Below are 21,465 nucleotides of genomic sequence, written 5' to 3'. Positions count from 1 at the left end.
GGGTGCAAAGTGCGTGGTCCACCGCTAAACTACAGCCCTTGTTCTCGTAAAGAAAAAGCAAAGACCAGCTGGCCAAGACATTGCCACAACCTGGACTTTCAGCAGCAACTTTGATGCCAACAGCAGAAGAGGGATCTGCAGAATCAAGAAATGCCAGTAGCACAACCTATAGGGGTGCTGGATCTTGACCCGAAGCCACTGAGCTCAACTCTAGCAAGCAGTCAGGAGGGACTGTGCCTCAGTAGAACAGCACCTCCTTCGCAAGCTGCGCCCCATATTCAATCTGCATCTCCTGGTAGGACTCGGAGTGTCCCCTGGAGAGCTGGTGTCAGTCAGCATAGACACTATGAATGGATGCTTTAGTTGAGATTCCTGCATTGCAAGGAGTTGGGCTAGATGACCCTCAGGGTCCCTTTCAACTGTACAGTGGTGCCCCGCAAGACAAATGCCTCGCAAGAAGGAAAACTTGCTAGACGAAAGAGTTTTCCGTTTTGGAGGTGCTTCGCAAAACGAATCTACTATGGGCTTGCTTCGCAAGACGAAAATGTCTTGCGAGTTCCTGCGGGGTTTTTTTCCTCCCCCCCCCCTTTTTTCTAAGCCGCTAAGCTGCTTATCAGCTGATCCGATAAGCTTATAAGCCGCTAAAAGCCACTAATAGCGTCAATAGCGCTAATCCTCTAATCCGTCAATGGGCTTGCTTCGCAAGACGAAAAAACCGCTAGACGAAGAGCATCACAGAACGGATTCTTTTCGTCTTGCAAGGCACCACTGTACAGTTCTATGATTCTATGAATTTAGGTGGACTCTTAGCCTGACTTGGGATGAGGCAGCTTCCTGTGTAGGAATCCTCAAGGCAATCAAGTTCAAACCCATTGATATACATACACATCTATGCTTTCATGCTGCAATGTTTGGTTCTTTCAGAATCCACATGATCCATCCTGGAGAGAGGATCAGAAATGGGATAGGGTATTCCAAGTCCCACCTGACCAGCAGCTCAGTAATGGATCACAGATCCCTTCGCAGCTTAGATGCTTCACCCCGTGCCGTGTAACAGGAGCCATGCCAAGCATTAAATCTTATCGTTCCAGATTAATATTATTAGGGAGCAGTGTATGTTACATTTGTATGTTACAAGCTAAAATATTACAGATGCCATGACTTTCCAAATATGGCTAAGCACAAAAAGGTTAAAAGTGCAAACCCAGAGGCGGAGCTATCTACTCTGGCACCCAGAGCAGCGCACATGCTGTGCACCCGGGGGCAGGGCTAGCCGCCCATGGAGGCGGGACTAGCTGCCCACGGCAAGCAGCAAGCGTCCCAAGGGGGCAGAGCAGCTATGTCACCCCATCTCAGGGATGACACCCAGGGTGGACTGCACCCACCGCACCCCCCTTCCTCCAACTTATGCATGTCTACTCAGAAGTAAGACTCATCATGTTCAGTGGAACTCCCTGAAAGGCGTTTCAGATGCAGCCTAAAACCCTTGCAAGGACAGTTGTGTGTGTTGCAGGAGGAGATATTTGTCTATATCTAGATTTACAGAACCCTAACCCAGACTAGCAGTAGGAAGGCTGTGTCCCCCCCCCCCTCCTTTTGACAGCCCCAGATTTCTCCTGGTGGTCCCACCCTTGGGTGATCCAAGACTGCCTGGACCCAGTCTGTTCAAATCTCAGTACAGCCCAGAATAGAAAGGAGGAAGAGAAAGCAAGTCTTATGTGGATGCTCACCCAGAAGTTCCATTGAGTTCAGTGAGACTAACTGCTAGGGATGTGGGAGAGATACAATTCAGTTTGCATTTAAAGGCAATATGCAAACAATATGCCCAGTAACATGTACAAAAATACATATGCTAAGCTAACCCTCAGGTATAAATGCACATGTTAGTGGGGGGGGGGACTTCCCAAGATAAATCATATTAAGAGGAAATAGTTTGCTTTAAAAAATGTCTATCTTAAGGAATATTGCATTCAAAAGTGTGCATGTGGAATTCCATGAGGACCTTTACTTAAGTATGTATCACAAACAGATGTGGAAATATGGGGAACTGAATTTAAGATTGGAAAAATGATAAACTGAGAGAAAGCAAAACTGGCAGATTCCCTCAACTTCTGTCTTGCCACTGAGCTATGAGCCCTCAGCTTGGAAATTCCACATCAAATCGGGCAATTTGGGGGGCAGACAAAAAGTTGTTTTCTCCCTTGCCATAGCCAATACAGCTTAAAGCCAATCGGATTGCCATGGAAGAAGGAGCAAAGGCAAGTGAGCGTCACTCTGCCCTGTGTATTAGCTCTCTAATTGCTATCTACCTTTTGACTGCAAACTGCAAAATCTTTATTACTGATGTTGGTGGCAAACTCAGAGCAGTCGGCTGGAAATCTGGTTCCCAGAGGGAGACCGAGGAACTGCCAGTTAAAGGGAGGGAGGGAGGGAGTGGGGGGACCTTTTTCCTCTTTTCTCGTTCTTTTTTTCCCTTCTTCACTTGTAACAATCTGATCTGAACATCTCTGAGAGACAAACAAACAGTGACCTCCATCACGCTATTTTTAGACAGGCTCAGGGAACAGCTACACTTCTTTGAATCGTTTTGTTTGGCTCAAGCAAGTTCTTTGTGAAGTGCTTTTCAATGCCAAAACCAAGAAGAGATGACCTGTGAAAGGCGAGAGAGTGAGAATTTCTACGTCTCCGATGCCATGGGAAGAGGATGGGGAAAACGTGGACCGGGCACATAGCGGAATTGGGACTGGAGGGCAGGAATCAAAGCATAAGAAATAGGACAAAGCACAGCCGCCACCTGTATGGACTGAGTCAATTATCCTGTTGAAGCTTTGTAGCATTTTGCACCCTCCAACCACCCACAGGCTCAATTTGAACCAAGAAAGAAGGTTGTTCACACCTGTGTGATTCACCTGTTGACTGCTGCATCAAGCCTCAGCAGAAGCACATAAGAAGAGTCTGCTGGATCAAGTCAGTGACCCACGTAGTCCAGCATCCTGCTCTCACAGTGACCAACTAGATAGATGTAGGAAACAATCAAGTGGGACCTGAACACACCAGCGCTCTCCCAATTGCAATTCGCAGCAACTGGCATTCAGAACCATTTCTGCCTCCATCCATCCAACTGCAGAGGCAGTGCATAGCCATCCTGGCTAACAGCCATTGGCAGCCCTCTCCTCCTCCATGAATTTGCCTAATCCTCTTTCAAAGCCACCCAGGTTGGTGGCCATCACTGCCACATGGGTGCTGTAGTCCAAACTGCATGCCTGAGCAAGGCCAAAGGGCGTCAAATTTGTTAATGAAATTCAATACAGTGGTACCTCTGGTTAAGAACTTAATTCATTCTGGAGGTCCGTTCTTAACCTGAAACTGTTCTTAACCTGAGGTACCACTTTAGCTAATGGGGCCTCCCACTGCAATTTCTGTTCTCATCCTGAAGCAAAGTTCTTAACCTGAGGTACTATTTCTGGGTTAGCAGAGTCTGTAACCTGAAGCATCTGTAACCTGAAGCGTCTGTAACCCGAGGTACACAGGAACACAAGACAACGGATGCACTCAGTCAGGCGACTCAGCATTGTCTACACTGACTGGTTTTATCAACTGAATAAAGATTACCTTTGCATATGAGCAAACAATAGTCCAAAAAACAAAACAAAAAAGCATTTTTCTTTTATTATTTTTTGAGTCACCCCTGTGGATTGTGGCAGGCATTTAGAACATACTGGGTCATACCACTAGCCCACGTAGCTCAGTGTGGCCTACACTGACGGGCAGCAGCTCTTCAAAGTTTCAGCAGCAATCAGGCACTCACTAACTTGGTTAAGCAAACAGACATGGGTGGTGGGTGAAAGACACGCAGAGCAGGTGAGAGCACCCCATTCCTTGTGGGATGAAGCACCTTGGTGACTGCAGCAGGGAAGCCTCACGGACTTGTGGAGATCCACATGTCCATGAGGTTTTCTTGAAGCAGTCACCAGGGTGCTCCATCACACAAGGAGCTCCACAAGTACGCGAGGCTTCCCTGTCGCAGAGTCCTCAAGGTCCTCCATCATGCAAGGAGATCCACAAGTATGTGAGATTTCACTGCTACAGAGTACCAGGGTGCATCTATCCCACGAAGAGCTCCACGAGCACATGAGGCTTCCAAGCTGCAGAATCACCCTTGAACTCACAGAGGGGGGCAGGGGCAGAGCTAGCACACTCAAGTCAGTTCTTCACCAAAACCACCCCACCTGTTTGCTGAGTCAAGGGAGCGAGCATCTGAACAGAGCCCGTGTACACCAAATTCCATGCCGATATCGCTCTTTTCATCTGAGTTAGCATTCTCCAAACAAGCTTAATGCAAAGCCAAACAGAGCAGCTGACCCAGACCCTCATTTCACTCAGCCAAAAGAGACTGACAGCCTCACGTCAGTCAAAAGAAGTCTTTTACCTGCTTCTGCCTGCCTGGAACAAGATTGATGGTGGGTGCCCTTAGCCACAGTCCGAGTCTCCAGCTGGGAAAAAAGAATATTTTTGCAGACAGTAATAAAAAAGAACGAGAGAGAGAGCCTGAAGAGTTTGTGATGGGGTTACTCACCCCCAGAGCCCCCTAATGTGTTAATTGCTACGCCATTCGCCACAGCAGCTGCTGCAATGCCAAATTGAAACATCCACCCACGAAAGGGAACAATTTGACAAACAGGAGCTGTCCTGGGGAAGGAAGGAAAGAGAACGTCTGAGGAAAGCTGAACACAAGACTAGGCCTCCTAGCGGGTAAATGCAGAGAGAAAGTCTCAGAAACAAGTGAAGTTGAGATTCAGGTAGGTAGCTGTATTGGTCTGACGCAGTCAAAATATATATAAAAAATTGTCCAGTAGCACCTAAGAGACCAACTAAGTTTGTTCTTGGTATAAGCTTTCGTGTGCATGCATAGTTGGTCTCTAAGGTGCTACTGGACAATTTTTTTATTTTTACATATATTTCGAAGTGAAGTTTGGTCAATGATTTGAGACAGGCCTCATGTGCTTTTGTTGTTCTTTAGTCGTTTAGTCGTGTCCGACTCTTTGTGACCCCATGGACCAGAGTACGCCAGACACTCCTGTCTTCCACTGTCTCCTGCAGTTTCGTCAAATTCATGTTGGTAGCTTCGAGAACACTGTCCAACCATCTCGTCCTCTGTCGTCCCCTTCTCCTTGTGCCCTCCATCTTTCCCAACATCAGGGTCTTTTCCAGGGAGTCTTCTCTTCTCATGAGGTGGCCAAAGTATTGGAGCCTCAGCTTCAGGATCTGTCCTTCCAGTGAGCTCTCAGGGCTGATTTCCTTAAGGATGGATAGGCTTGATCTTCTTGCAGTCCATGGGATCTCAAGAGTCTCCTCCAGCACCATAATTCAAAAGCATCAATTCTTCAGCGATCAGCCTTCTTTATGGTCCAGCTCTCACTTCCATACATCACTGCTGGGAAAACTATAGCTTTAACTATACGGACTTTTTTTGGCAAGGTGATGTCTCTGCTTTTTAAGGTGCTGTCTAGATTTGTCATTGCTTTTCTCCCAAGAAGCAGGCGCCTTTTAATTTCGTGACTGCTGCCACCATCTGTAGTGATCATGGAGCCCAAGAAAGTAAAATCTCTCACTGCCTCCATTTCTTCCCCTTCTATTTGCCAGGAGGCCTCATCTGCACTGTGCATCAAAAAACAGTATCCTGCCACTTTGAACAGTCATGGCTTCCCTTAAAGACTCCTGGGAAGGCTAGTTTGTTAAGGGTGCCAAGAGCTGTTAGGAGGCCCCTATTCCCATGGGAGTGCTACAACTCCCAGAGGGGCTTGACAATCAATTCCTCTTCCCAGGGAACTATGGAAATTGTTACTCCATGAGGGGAATAGGATCCCAATAACAACTCTTAGAAAAGTGCCTTGAGCCCTGTGGAGAAATCTTGGCAGGACTGGTGGGAGGGGGAATGGGAAGAGAGCAGATATCTGGAGAGTCTGGGTCCTGGGGAGGGGCCCAGCAGGTTGGGGGAGCCCAGTCGAAACCCTGGGGAAGAAAGCAGCTCACCTCAGTGCTGCCCTGGGTGATACGTCACAGCAGACAGAGGTTTTCTCCAGAGCTACCTGCCTCCAGCCAAGAGCCATCCTTTCCCGGGGGGGGGGGGTCTGGGGCTAGAGGAGACTTGAATCTGGCTCCATCAATGCCACATCCATTGCCAAAGAATAGGGGTGAGTCGACTGCATCTGCATGAACAGGCTTAGCAAACCTGACCTCCTTGGAGGAGAAGGAGGAGAATCAGGTATGCTGCTTTCAGCTCCTTGGAGGATAGAAAGACAGAAACAGCGGCAACATTAGAGGGACACAAAAGTGTCTCCATTTTCATCCATGGAATTTTACTGGAAATTTTCCATTTGAAATACCTCATGCACACCCCTCACATAACTACAGACCTACAATTCCCAGAATCCCTTGGGGAAAGGGACTGGGCTATATTTAAACCAGTCTATTTCTGTACTGTAGATGTGCTTGGAAACAAAACAAAACAAAAACCATATTCCTGTTGAATGCAGGCAAGCAGTGATCAGGCACTTATCCAGTTCCAAATACCAGCAAACTGTCTCGATCAGAGCAGTCGAGCACGCGGCACAAGGGACTGCATGCGGCCCTCCATACCTTTTGTGCGGCCCTCAGCAACATTTGACACACACCCCAGTTCTCATGCTGCCTTTCCAAAGCCAGGTAAGCAAGGTGCCAGTCTTTGGGAAGGTGGTGCAAGGCTCTGGCAGGGTCCTAGAGCCCTTCTCCCTCCTTTCCAAAGCCTAGCTAGTGCTTTCCCAACTCTGGAAAGGAGGTGGGAGGCTCAAGGACCCTGCCAGAGCTTTGCACCTCCTTCCCAAAATCTGAATTTGCTGGCTTGGGGAAGACAGTATGAGAGCTGGAGTATGGGTCTCGCTCTCCCCACCCCACGCCCACACACATGAAGACGGTGTGTGACCCACGGGTCCTATGTTGAAGGACTCTCGTGACCCACTTGGTATGAAAGGTTGGGCCACCCTGGTCTAGATCAGAGGCAGTCAACAGCGGCACAACCTTCAGAGGTTTTGGGACTCCAGCTCCCATTAGTCCCTGTCAACCTGGTCAGGGGCCAAAGGTGATGGGTTTCTGGGCCCCACATCAGCCACCTTTTGGTAGATCTGCTCTGCTGAAGGCACAGGGGAAAGAGCAGGATTCAGACAGTGAAGGTGTAGAGCAAAAATTTAAAAATTGCCCAGAAGGTCTGAGCAAATGGGAGAGACGTCCAGCTCCTGAGCATGGGGCGGGTTTGGGGGAGGAGGGTTTCACAAGTCACGGACAATCCTGTCACAAGGAGAAATGAGTTAAGATACATCAGAGGGAATAAATAAAACCCAAATGACACATCATCATGTCTTTTCATTTTCATTGAGGCTTGCAAAAGCAACAATAGAAATATTTAACAAAATTCCTCCATACATATCATGGACTGAAGACAGCCTTCAAAATAATAACAATAATAATAATAATAATAAAATAATAACAAGTGGAAAATGTTTAAAAATCATTATTTTGAGATGCCTTTGAAGTGCATAGCTTGGTGTCACAGCAGAAAAGGGTAAGAGGCGATCGCCTCACATAATAATGGGACCTCTGTGTTAATTATCCAGCTTAACTAGAGAGCCGCTATATATCTTCATAGCAGAGTGGTACATGACAGGAGAGATTTTTAAATCAAGAAAATTTTACGAGATCTTTCAGGAAAACCTCAGAGCTCTCTTTGTCCTCTACGGTGGTCCGCAATCACCTGTGCAACTACCTTGTAAAGTAGACAGGAACATATCGCAGAGAGCAGTCCTAACCCCTGTTCCACTGCATTGAAAGGTGTTAGGATGTGGCAAGAGTCTCCATTTGCCAGGCTCCGTTGGTCTGTGCCAGTGCAGACCCTATCTCTGCTCCTGCCAAAAGGCAGTCCGTTTAGTTGGTAGGCAAATATCCCCAGGCATGATTCTCCCACTTAAGGCCTGAACGGGAACAAGGGTAGGAAAACATTTGTGTGCCAAATGCCACTGAACTACAACTCCCATCCTCTCTAGCCATTGGCTGTGCTTGCTGGGACTGATGGGGGGAGGGATGTAGCTCAACAACCTTTGGATCATGGCCATAGCTCAATGGTAGATAGATGGATGGATGGATGGATGATAGATAGATAGATAGATAGATAGATAGATAGATAGATGATAGATAGATGATAGATAGATAGATAGATGATAGATAGATAGATAGATAGATAGATGATAGATAGATAGATAGATAGATAGATAGATAGATAGATAGATAGATGATAGATATAGATAGATGATAGATAGATAGATAGATAGATAGATAGATAGATAGATAGATAGATAGATGATAGATAGATGATAGATAGATGATAGATAGATAGATGATGATAGATAGATAGATAGATAGATAGATAGATAGATAGATGATAGATATAGATAGGTAGGTAGGTAGGTAGGTAGGTAGGTAGGTAGGTAGATGATAGAGATAGATGATAGATAGATAGATAGATAGATAGATAGATAGATGATAGATAGATATAGATAGATAGATATAGATGATAGATAGATAGATGATAGATAGAGATGATAGATAGATAAATAGATAGATAGATGATAGATAGATGATAGATAGATAGATAGATAGATAGATGATAGATAGATAGATAGATAGATAGATAGATAATAGATAGATAGATAGATAGATAGATAGATAGATAGATAGATAGATAGATATGATAGATTGATAGATAAATAGATAGATAGATGATAGATAGATAGATAGATGATAGATAGATAGATAGATAGATAGATAGATAGATGATAGATGATAGATAGATAGATAGATGATAGATAGATAGATAGATGATAGATAGATAGATAGATAGATGATAGATAAATAGATAGATAAATAGATAGATGATAGATGATAGATAGATAGATAGATAGATGATATAGATGATTGATATAGATAGATGATAGAGATAGATAGATAGATAGATAGATATAGATAGATAGATAGATAGATAGATAGATAGATAGATAGATAGATAGAGTATATATATAACAACTTGGGACCAGTCTACCTCAGAGATCACCTTACTCTGTATGTGCCCACTTGACCACTTCAATCAGCAGAATGGGCACTTTTTACAGGTGCCACATAATACCCACTCCACATTTGATCATTTAGTGTAGCATCACCAATACTTTGGAACTCCCTGCCTATTTATATTAGCCAGATACCTTTACTGTATTCTTTATAGCAGCAGCAGCTGAAGACATTCTTATCTAGACAAGCTTACCCAAATGTTTAGAAAGTTTGCAATTTGTCCTAATTTGTTTTGGTCTATTCTATTGTGGTTTCAAACTTCTGTCTGTTTTAAATTATGGTTGTAAATTTTTAGTGATAATTTTATTGTTTTACCTTTTTTTGTAAAACCACTATGATTTCTTTTTCTACAATCAAGTGGTATAGAAATTTCATTAACTAACTAAATAAATAATGCACTTGAAACAAATTAAAATGGAATGGAATTAAAAATTGCCCAAAGTTCCATCATAAAAAGTACCTGGAAATTATAGGAACAGCTTGAAGATATGATTTAGTGATTTTTGAATTACCGTAATTCAGTGAATTTGCTAAGCGCTTTCAAACACGCTTTCTGTATGTGTGTTGTGTGTGTGTCTGTGTGTGTCTGTGTGTCTGTGTCTGTGTCTGTGTGTGTAGTTCCAGCATGAAGTAGGACAGTCCAGGAACAGTTCTACCTCCCCATCATCTGCTCTGCAGACAAGCTGCCTTCGTCTCACAGCCTGTCATTTTGTCATAGGAAAGACAGCACAAGGGTCTCTGAGCAGTACAACATGCCATATCAGAGTGCGTGCCTATAGCTGGAAGCACACAGAGAAAAAATGCCTTGTGTGCCCATCGAACAGGTACAAGCTGGAAGGAAGGGAGACAAGGGAGATGCCAAAAGGAAATCAATGCAGTAAACCTAGAATCTAGGCCTCCCACTGGCTCCAAAAGGAGACATTTTTCAAGCCTGATTGTGGCAGCAGGATGCCTAAAGAGGGAGAAGGGGAAAGAGAGAGAGAGAGAGAATGAAAGAGTGTATGTACTCACAGTGCATGAGCGCATACATACAAGTGTGTGTGACTGTGTATGTGTGTTCACAATCGTGTGTGTGTGTGTGTGTGTGGATCAGGTATGGAGAACCTTTGCTCCTCCAGAAGTTGCTGGATTCAGCAACCCCAGCAAGCAAGGTTAATGGTCAAGGATGATGGGAGTTGTCACCCAATAACATCTGGAGGGCCGAAGCAGAGGCGGTTTTGGGGCAATGTGGCCAGTTCCCCCACACTGGGCTCCAAGCCTGGCTTCAGGAAGATGGCATGAGGGCTCTGACAGGGTCCTAGAGTCCTCCCATCTCCTCCCCAGTGCCTCCCCAGTGCTTGTCCAGCTTTAGGAAGGTGGTGGGAGGGCTCTAGGACCCTGCCAGGGCCCTCTTACCTCCTTCCCAAAGCCTGGCATGGCATGAGGGCTGGGGAGAGGGGTACCAAATCTTGGCCTAGCTCAGGGCATCATAGTACCAAAGTCCTCCCCTCACCTGGTATAGATATACATGCATACACATATACATGTGGACATGGGGGTGTGAACTATTTGTATTTGTGATGTGGGGTGGTACATGAGGGAGGGATGCTAGAATAGCCCCACCTACCACTGAAGCTGGGACATGGGTGGCGCTGTGGGTTAAACCACTGAGCCTAGGGCTTGCCAATCAGAAGGTCTGTGGTTCGAATCCCCACGACGGGGTGAGCTCCTGTTGCTCAATCCCAGCTCCTGCCAACCTAGCAGTTAGAAAGCACATCAAAGTGCAAGTAGATAAATAGGTACCACTCCGGCAGGAAGGTAAACGGCGTTTCCGTGCGCTGCTCTGGTTTGCCAAAAGCTGCTTAGTCATCCTGGCCACATGACCCGGAAGCTGTCTGCGGACAAACACCGGCTCCCTTGGCCAGTAAAGTGAGATGAGCACTGCAACTCCAGAGTTGTCCATGACTGGACCTAATGGTCAGGGGTCCCTTTACCACTGAAGCCCACTTAGGTCCCATCCACTTTCATTTCAACCCTGCCCACTGCCAGCAGTGGAGAATTAGCCCTAAGGGAATGCAAGCTTCAGGTTTCAAAGCAAGTTCCCCCCTCCCTGACCTAGATCTATTGACAGATAAAAGCACAGCTGGAACCTGCATCCAAATGAAGCGACTTGTGCATTGTACAAACTATTGCCTCTTGCCTGTTGTTTTCCACAGGTAAAAACCAGGGCACAGCTGAGAGAGAGAGTCGCCCAGTTGTAATAACCTTCCCTGCATTTCAAACTGCGCATTGACCTCTGCTCCTGATTAGCTTCAGGTGTGTCAAGTCACTCTTGCTAAACTACCGGAAGTTTTCATGCTATTTTTGACTATGCAACTGCAAAGGTGCACGCAGAGAAGAGCATAAAACTATTTGTGTTCATTATGAAAAGGACCCTTTTCGATAAGGACAGCGAGCACTGATCTAAGCCGTTCCATGTTTATTAGCACGATGACTCAGAACAATGCTTTAAAAAAGAAGATTTGAGGCAGCGGGGGGGGGGGAGCGAGCAGGGAAGCTGGCAAACAAGTTCCGCTTTGCATTTGCCAACCTCTTGGATTTCAGCTAGCAGATTATTACTCATTTTGATTTAACAAAATTTATATACTGCATAATTATAAAGAGAAAAAAAGAAAAACCTTTCTAAGCAATTTTTACAAAAACCAAAGCATTATCCATTCAAAAAAACAGTTAAAGATGGGTACTTTAAAATATTCAAAACACAATCAATGGCAGCTAAAAAGAAATAAAACACATGTAACTAGCTCCATGTGTCTGGATAGCCTGACCTAAACAAAGGCATGTTTTATGCAGGCATTGAAAAGAGTAGAGAAGGAGTCTGTCTGGTGTCAATAGGCAGGGACTTCCAAAGTGTAAGTGAAGCCCATTCCCCAGGCATGGCCAAACTTGGCCCTCCAGATGTTTGGGGACTACAATTCCCATCATCCCTGACCACTGGTCCTGTTAGCTAATGATGATGGGATTTGTAGTCCCAAAACTTCTAGAGGGCCAAGTTTGGCCATGCCTGCAAGCAAAAGCAGCACCGAAACAGCAGATTCCCACCAAATGCTGATCTCCCTAATACACAATATGAAAAAATGCTAAACACTCCCAAGGTTTAGCTAGTGTTTTAAAATATGTTGCTGAACTCCACCTCTCTTAATCCCTGGCCATTGTCACACTGCCTGGGTGTAATGGGAGATGTAGTTCAGAAGCAGCTGGGAGGCCATCGATACCCTAACACTGCTTCAGTCTTTCCTTGTGGCACTCAATCCTTGTGGTTGCACTTTTCTGCACAATACCCTTCTTAAGACTGGACCAGGAGTGGGGAACCTCAGAACCGAGCGAGGGCAATGCAGCCCTCCACACGCTTCTATCTGGGCCTTTGGGACTCAGCACAGGCCACACCCCTTTCTCCACAGGCCACACCCCTTCTCCACAGGCCACACCCTTTCTCCACAGGCCACACCCCTTCTCCACAGGCCACACCCTCCCAACTGGAATGCAACCTTGAGCTCTCATAACATCTCCTGCTTGCCCTGAGGGAGGAGAGAGGAGGATCTTGTAACGTGCAGAAACTATTGTCCAAAGGTAAAATTGGCAGCCGTTGATCTGCCCAATCTTGCCTCTGGCTCCGCCCCACCAGTGCCACGTGGACCCTGGAAGGTTGCCCAGCAAGGAGAACAGCCCTCCGTCTGAATACAGCTCTCCATTCATGCTGCACACTGTGTTTCCAAATGAGACCGCAACACAGAGTTGCCTGCGGAGGAAACCAAGGTGTTACTGGACTCAAAAACCCAGCCAGCATGGCCAGTGGTCAGGAATCACAGAACTGTAGAATGAAGGAAGCTGTAGTCCAGCAACATCTGGAGGGCAGCATGCAGACGGCCGGTGGTACAAAGGCCTTATTATCCCGCCTCTTGACTTTAATTGATTGTATTGATATGGGGCTATCTGTTTAGCCCATTTTAGTGTTGGCTAAGCTCTAAAATCTTCTTGGATGTTTTAACTGTGTATTGACAATTGTACTTTTTTCTGACTGACGGTCGAATAAAAGGTTGAAAGAAAAGAAATTATCCCGCCTCTAGAATAGCAGAGTTGCAAGGAACCCTGAGGCTCACCTAGTCCAAACCCCTGCGTTGCTGGAATCCTGCCCACAGTTGTCCCTGGGTGGGCTTGAACCACCAATATTCTGGTTAACAGGCAGATGCACTGAGCTACTGCACCACCTGACTATGCTACCTTCAGACCCCTGCTTGATCTATCTCCCTGAACATGAAATCGGCTTTTTCTCAGGTACCCGGTTCTTGGCCATGCCAGATTCCGGCAAAATCAGCAAGGCTGGGTTTTATATATATCATCTTCCGGGGGGGGGCATGGAAGAGAACAGGAGCAAGATTTTGAGCAAGTCCTCCCACCTGATGAGTCTCACGGGGGGAGAGGGTGATAGAGAGAGTGGGTAGAGAAAGAGATTGTGCCATGTCTCACAGGCTGAATAACCAGAGGAGGCCGAGGACTCCATGGAGATGAATATGATGCGTGCACACACGCACACGCACACACAAACACACACACCAGGCCACAGTGCTCTCCAAATGATAACGTGTAATAGAAGCTCACACGAGGCCCTGTCAGCTGTTCTGAGGGTGCTAAACTATGTGGGTGGTACACACTGAATGTTCCAGAGAAAGAGAGAGAAACATTTCCAGGGGGAGATAAATTTAATATGGATCATTATGATGGCTTTGTATTGTCTGTGACATTCAAGAGGAACTAAACTGCCCAAGTGGAATTATCCCAAATAGCTGACTGAAAAAACACTAAAAAAAAACCAAACCCATCCCTTTGCAATTCTGTCTCTTCAGGCTAAGGGGAGGGAGGAAGTAAAGATGGTATTGCCCTTCTCCCCATTTCACTCTCACATATCCATGTGCACACGCACACACACACACCAGTCATGTTAAGAAAGTGTGGTCAGAATACAGATACCCACCTATTTTCCCCTTTCACAGCTGGCGGCTGGGTAGGGAAGGTAGCAATGTAAGCTGAGGAGGACGGGAACAGCGTTGAGGGAAAGGGTTAAATAAGCTTCCCTCAGCACCAGCACCAAGGTCCAAATCATGCCTGCACACACATGTGCACACGCACCATGGCAACCACTTTTGTCTGATACGGCCAACAGAAGCTGCCTGCAGAACAGGTATGGATTCACTGACAGGTAAGAACACCTGTGTGGAGTGGGAAGAGGAGCCTGCATCATGCTAATTGGGCTCCTCTTCCTCTTCTCTGCCTCCCACTTTCTGCAGCTCCACTTCAACAGACCCTGATCTGCAAGCAGGGAAGACAGTCAGCCGCACAACAAGGACCCAACACCTACCACCAAGAGGAAAGTGGCCCCAGCAGAGGCACCCAGGCCAGTGAGTGTGCTAAGCAGCTGCCCACCACACCCCACCCAGCAGGGGCAGGGGCACAGCAGCTCCACCAGAGGTGCCAGCTCAGCCTGCCCACATTTTGGTGCAACCAGAAGTAGGGGCCGTCAAGCCTGCTCAGTGGGGAAGCCTCATGGAGCCCCAAAGGTGGCTGCTTTCTGTCCCAGGAGTGCCCACAGACTCATCAGCAGTGTCGTCTGATATGTTCACCCACAACTTAACAATTATGATATTGGAAGGTGGTGGACTTTCCTTCCTTGAAGGCTTTTAAGCAAAAGCTGGATGGCCATCTGTCATGGCATCTCAAACAGGCAGCTTTTAAAATGCCTCCCTGTCCAGGAACATCACTTCAGACCACAGGGCAGGGCGGGATGCGTGTATGGAGAGACCCATTTTTAGATAATGGCAATGATGGTCTCACCACTTTCCTCTCCCCCACCTCCTCACTGTTGCCACTGCCTGTTTGCTCACCTCTCCCCTGGGCCCCAATCAATCCATGCAATCTCAGAGAGAAAGAGACAGAGGGAGAAAACAAGGCACATGGGGAATCCTGCCCCATCTTGCTCCTCTGCCTGTGTCAAGCCTAAATTGCAGGAGGCTTGTGAATACTACAAGTGGAGAAGAAGGGGAGACAGGAAGGAGATCAGTGCCATGCTGTCCACATGGAACCAGAGAAATGCCCCTTGGGCGCCCAATCACATCCACACCATCTGCTGATGAGTCTGTGTGCAGTCTTGGGATTGCCGATTGGAAGGTCGGCGGTTCGAATCCCCACAACAGGGCGAGCTCCTGGTGTTTGGTCCCAGCTCCTGCCAACCTAGCAGTTCAAAAGCACGTCAAAGTGCAAGTAGATAAATAGGTACCACTCCGGCAGGAAGGTAAACACCGTTTCTGTGCGCTGCTCTGGTTTTGCCAGAAGCAGCTTAGTCATGCTGGCAACATGACCCAGAAAAACTGTCTGTGGACAAACGCCGGCTCCCTCGGCCAGTAAAGCAAGATGAGCGCCACAACCCCAGAGCCGTTCGCGACTGGACCTAACGGTCAGGGGTCCTTTACCTTTACCTTTTGTTCCACACTGAGAGAAAAGACGAGAGAAAGAAAACAGAGATCTAGTCAAAAGAGCTAAAGGCTTCCTGTAGGAAAAGCCAAAAGAAACAGAAGGATTTGCTCAAAAGGAAATCACAATTCATGAAAGGCAGCAGACAGTTCAGGAGACATCTAATCTCTAGCCTGAAGAGGCCACCTCCTGGTGTAAGAAGATAATCCAGTTCAAACCCTTAACTTCCCTGATTAGAGCTACCAGACTGTTAGAGGGATTTAGGTAGCAAAAAGATACCTGTGCATTAATACCACCCACTCATTTCTAATAGGCGTCCAAGGAGGCAGCTGGACCATCTTGCCCAAGGTGGATTTCTAAAACAAAGCAGCCTTTCCTTTTGCAGAAGTGAGCGGAGAATTATAGCACGCAAGGCTTCCGGCAAGCCAGCAGCAATCCTCAAGCAACAGAAACCTTGCTGCAGAAGCCTGGTGCTCCGGTCAAAACTGGTAAGCAATTAAACAAATACACAAAAATAATAATCCAGTTGTTTTCATCAACCTCTTATTTAAAAAAAAAATACAGATTGCTTAAGGAAGGCCATTATTAATGGAGTCACCTATCAAGAGAGCCGAGAATATGACCTGGATCCCACAGCTATGTAGCAGGGACAGATGGGAAGGAGGTGCTGCTGCCACTTCCCAAAAAATCTAAGCTTTCATTTTTTAAAAAGAAACAAATTTCTGGACCTCATGGCAATGTATGAGCAATGTCCAGCAAAATCTTAGAAGCCAAAGGGGATGAATAAATGGTGTTCAGTTTATATGAGCACATAAAGCCCTAAACAAAAACTAAATATCTGAAGGAGTGCCTCCTTCCTTAGCTGCCAATCTGAGTATGGAGATGGGAGGATGAAGTCCTGCTGGCAGTATGGCTGTCCTCAGAGGTTCGGGGGACATTGGCTCATGCAATAGCTTTCTCTGTGGCAGCCCCCAAAACACGGAATTCCCTCCCTATAGAGGTGCATCTGACACCAACACTTTTAAACCTTTCACCTGTTGACTTGAGATAAAGCCATGTACCTTGGCCTTTGGAAAGAAGTATGGATTGTCTTCTCTGCAAATGTAATTGCTAGTTGCTATATCTCCCTATAAAAAGAACACTGTAAGAATGTCATCATGCTGCAGATTACATGGCTGCCAATAAGCAGCCACACGAACTGTAGCTGGGTGGTGGAAGGGCAGGCAGGCAGGTGAGTGGGCAGGCAACCCAGGTGGACAGTGTGGGTTGTGGGTGGCTGAGGTGACAGACTGAGCCAGCTCCCTAGCAGCTGTCCTGGTTTGCTGCTGCTGAACATCTCACACCCACACCTCCCCACTGGCCTAAGTAGCACTACAATTTCACATCCAAGAGTCATTTTGTACCGTACTTTTCCGTGTATAAGACCAATTTGTTTCAAGTGGGGCTCATCTTATACATGGATAGTGCATGGGGTGGACATTTGATTGGTTGCTGCTGCGGCTGTCAGTGGCTATTGGGCGTGTTATTGGTAGCTGCGTCAAGGGTTGGTGTTGATTGGCTGTTGCTGTGGCAATTGGGTGGGCGATTGGTAGCTCATGCCGGCGAGGGGACAGACGAGAGGCAGATTTCGCGATGCGTGTCTGCAATCTTCCCTAAAAAAAGCTCAACAACCCTGTGCAACCCCCCCCCCAAAAAAAAACCCCAATCCTCCCCCCCCCAAAAGCTCAACAACTCTGCGCCATCTCCCTCTTTCTTAAATTAGAGTCACCAAAAATAGCGGGCGTCTTATACACAGAGGCGTCTTATACACGAAAAAATACGGTACGTGATTTTCTCCTGAAGCCTGGAGAGAGACCTGTGCTTGACCCCCACCGAGACCAATCTTGCTTAAATGCCCCTTCCCAAGATTTGTTTTAAAAAACAGAGCAAAAGATCAGCTTGAGCCAGATGTGTACCTTTATGTTCTCCCCTCATTGGCTCAGTGCCCAGGTCAAATTAATTTACAATAAGCCTTAATTAAATCTGCACTTGTTTAAGAAAATTACTGAAGCAAAAAAAAAAAGTGCCAATTGCATTGTCTCCTAATGCTGTTCATCTTTTGAGGGCAGGAGGCAGAGAGTAACCACTACCTTCTCCAGGGGTCCATTCCACCCTTGAGCAGCTCTTACCATCAGAAAGTTCCTCCTGATGTTTAGTTGGAATCTCCTCTATTGCAACTTGAAGCCATTGGTTTGAGTCCTGCCCTCCAGAGCAGGAGAAAGGCCTGCCAGGTACAGTGGTACCTCGGGTTAAGAACTTAATTCATTCTGGAGGTCCATTCTTAACCTGAAACCAATCTTAACCTGAGGTACCACTTTAGCTAATGGGGCCTCCCGCTGTGGCTGCTGCACCGCCGCCATGCGATTTCTGTTCTCATCCTGAAGCAAAGTTCTTAACCCAAGGTACTATTTCTGGGTTAGCAGAGTTCTCATCCTGAAGCAAAGTTCTTATAAAGATATTTATTAAATTTTCCAATTTTTTACAAACAAAAAGAAAAAAGCAGACATAAAAAGAAAAAAGTTAAAAACACATAAATTTCACAACTTATTTTCTCCTAACATATTTCCCCGACCTCCTCATACCTCCCCTTCTTGTATATCCAGTTCAAGTTATTTGTGCAGCAAATCCATATCTCAAAGCATTACAGCTTTAAAAACAAGAAACACCTTATTTTCTCTCCATCATCTTAGGCTATTATAACCTTAAATTCTTACTTATAAAAAGAAAACCATTTTATCATAATCTTTAGTATCATTACAGCTAGAAACCACTTAATTTCAATCCAACATCATTCAACATTCCTTAATTTTACAGTATTTTTGTAAATAGTCCTTAAATTTTTTCCAATCTTCTTCTGCCGACTCTTCTCCCTGGTCTCGGATTCTGCCAGTCATTTCTGCTAGTCCCATACAGTCAATCAGCTTCATCTGCCATTCTTCCAAAGTGGGCAATTCTTGCATCTTCCAATACTTTGCAATAAGTATTATTGCTGCTGTTGTAGCGTACATAAAGAAAATTCTATCCTTTTTTAACACCAACTGGTCAACCATGCCCAAGAGAAAAGCCTCTGGTTTCTTCAGGAAGGTATATTTAAATACCTTTTTCAATTCATTATAAATCATTTCCCAGAAAGCCTTAACCTTAGGGCACGTCCACCAAAGGTGAAAAAATGTACCTTCATTTTCTTTACATTTCCAACATTTGTTGTCGGACAGATGATAAATTTTTGCAAGCTTGACTGGGGTCATGTACCACCTATATATCATTTTCATAATATTTTCTCTTAAGGCATTGCATGCCGTAAATTTCATCCCGGTGGTCCACAACTGTTCCCAGTCAGCAAACATAATATTATGTCCAACATCTTGTGCCCATTTAAACATGACAGATTTAACCGTCTCATCCTGAGTGTTCCATTTCAGCAGCAAGTTATACATTTTTGACAAAATCTTGGTTTTGGGTTCTAACAGTTCTGTTTCCAATTTAGATTTTTCCACCTGGAAGCCAACTTTCTTATCCTGAAGCAAAGTTCTTAACCCAAGGTACTATTTCTGGGTTAACAGAGTCTGTAACCTGAAGCCTCTGTAACCTGAAGTGTCTGTAACCCGAGGTACCACTGTACACCTCACTAGATCAAATGTTAAATCTCATCCTAGCCTACCTCACAGGGTTAATGTGAGGGTGAAATCCGGGGGGGGGGGGGACAAATGCATGCTGCCCTGTCCTTGGAGGAGGGGGGAAGGATAAATACTGAAATGACAGATAATTGTTCCTGAAGCAGCATTTATGCATTGGGCTGGGAATGATTGGGAAACCTCTGTTATTAAAAGGAAGAAAAACTCTGGGCAGCCAGGATGCCTGGATATCCTGCAGGCCTCTTCCCCTTATGCAAGCTTTTTCTTCATTTTGCATATAGAGTTCAGAGCCATCAAACAAAGCAATTATCTGGTCCAAGCTGACACATGATGACAGAGGGAGGGACGTGTATTCCACGTCTTGAGTCTCACAACATTGCAAGCCAGAAAGTGAAGGATACTTGTAAAAATATGAGCAAGCCAGGGCTGAACTGATACTACCCTTGCTGGTACCTTTTCCGGGAAAATCAGAGGCTCACTATATCAGGTTCCTATTGGAAGACCGGACAAATGCTAGAACATTAGCAGTGGCAAAGTTTTTATCAGTGGTTGCAAGAACAAATGATCCTTATATTCCGAACCAAATGCTTGTTTAACCTGGAGGTAGGCTGTATGAATTCTGTATTGCTTTGTAATGATTTGGTGGGTCTCTGGACCGTAATAAAGATTGATGATGATGGTGATGATGATGATGATGTAAAACTGAACTCAAGAATGGCTGAGGAAAGAGCAGCAAAGGGGGAAAGCAGACCAGGAGGACATTCCTGAAGTTGAAGTAAAGGGGAGGCCGGAAAACAGAGGGCCAAGAGAAGCATGTGTCACTAGAACAGGTGGCATCTCCCAGGGCACTGGATCAAAAATCCCTCAAGGAAGGACCACAGTTCAGTGGTGGAGCATCTGATTTGCATGCAGAAGGTCCCAAGTTCAACCCCAAATGCCATCTCCAGGTAGGGCTGGGAAAGACTCCCCACCAGAAACCCCAGAAAGCTGCTGCCAGCCAGTGCAAGCAGTGCTGAGCTTGATGAAGCGATGACTCAGCGCAAGGCAGCTTCCTAAGTCCCTAAAACTCAAAGCAGCAGGAACAGCAAACTTGGTAAATCTGTGCTACATCTATGGTGGGACTCCAGTTCCCATCTACCCCTGCCAGCATGGCCAGTGGTCAGGGATGATGAGAGTTGTAGTCCAAAAAGAAATGGAGGGCACCAGCTGCCCCAGCAAATCATAAATGCCACTTGCAACAATACTTCCAACCGGGGAAAATTAAATATTAAATATTTTAATATTAAATATTAAATATTTTCAAGCAGTTTGGATGGATTTCAGGGATGTTGTTAACAGCAGATTTCCAGCATCACCTGGATGACATTTGAAGTACCTCCCCACTCTATGTTTTTAAATTTAAAAAAGTCTGAATATCTTTGTCAGCCCTGTCAGCGTAAGAGTGTGTATGTAAGACAGGCAGACAGACAGACAGACACCTTCACAACCAGCCATCAAGTCACAAACACCCACGCTGCGTTTAGCATCAAGTGCACAAGAAACACAGTTAAGAAACACCAGCGCACCCTTTCCAGAATTCCGCTCACAAGCAGCTAACAGATATTTAAGGAAAGGGGGGGGGGGGACACAGGAAACGAACATTTATGGCTATGCAGAAACTGCAGTTCCACAGAAGCTGCAGCTAGAATTCACCTAGCAACGAAGGACAGTCACCTGGGCAGCTATAAATGGGCAGTACGTTTCCAAGCACAATTCAGAGTGTTGGTGCTGACCTTTAAAGCCCTAAACGGCCTCGCCAGTATACCTGAAGGAGCGTCTCCACCCCCATCGTTCTGCCCGGACACTGAGGTCTAGCGCCAAGGGCCTTCTGGCAGTTCCCTCACTGAGACGAGCCAAGTTACAGGGAACCAGGCAGAGGGCCTTCTTGGTAGTGGCACCCGCCCTGTGGGACACCCTCCCACCAGATGTCAAAGAGAACAACAACTACCAGACTTTTAGAAGACATCTGAAGGCAGCCCTGTTTAGGGAAGCTTTTAATGTTTAACAGACCACTGTATTTTAATACTTTGTTGGAAGCTGCCCAGAGTGTCTGGGGAAACCCAGCCAGGTGGGCGGGGTACAAATAACAACAACA

The 21,465-nt window shown here is 46.0% G+C and overlaps 2 protein-coding genes across 4 annotated transcripts in view; both read right to left on the bottom strand.

Annotated features, from left to right (window-relative positions):
* The window catches only part of TMEM132B (transmembrane protein 132B), a 368,394-nt gene that overhangs the window by 312,626 nt on the left and 34,303 nt on the right, over nucleotides 1–21,465 (bottom strand). The window contains exon 1 of one of the 3 annotated variants that reach the window (XM_081174745.1): nucleotides 4,430–4,490. The exons of the other annotated variants lie outside the window; for them this stretch is intronic. The gene's annotated coding sequence lies outside the window, so the exon portion shown is untranslated. Of the gene's footprint in view, nucleotides 1–4,429; nucleotides 4,491–21,465 lie in introns of those variants that run through there. 3 annotated transcript variants of the gene reach the window in all.
* Nucleotides 1–21,465, bottom strand: part of LOC308576035 (uncharacterized protein) — a 476,523-nt gene that overhangs the window by 450,229 nt on the left and 4,829 nt on the right. The gene's annotated exons all lie outside the window — the stretch shown is intronic.

This window comes from Podarcis bocagei (genome assembly GCF_964188305.1).
Source record: "Podarcis bocagei genome assembly, chromosome: 16".
In the NCBI taxonomy this organism is placed as follows: Eukaryota; Metazoa; Chordata; class Lepidosauria; order Squamata; family Lacertidae; genus Podarcis; species Podarcis bocagei.
The sequence above is the reverse complement of the archived record's forward strand: the minus strand, read 5'-3'. Positions and strand labels throughout refer to the sequence as shown.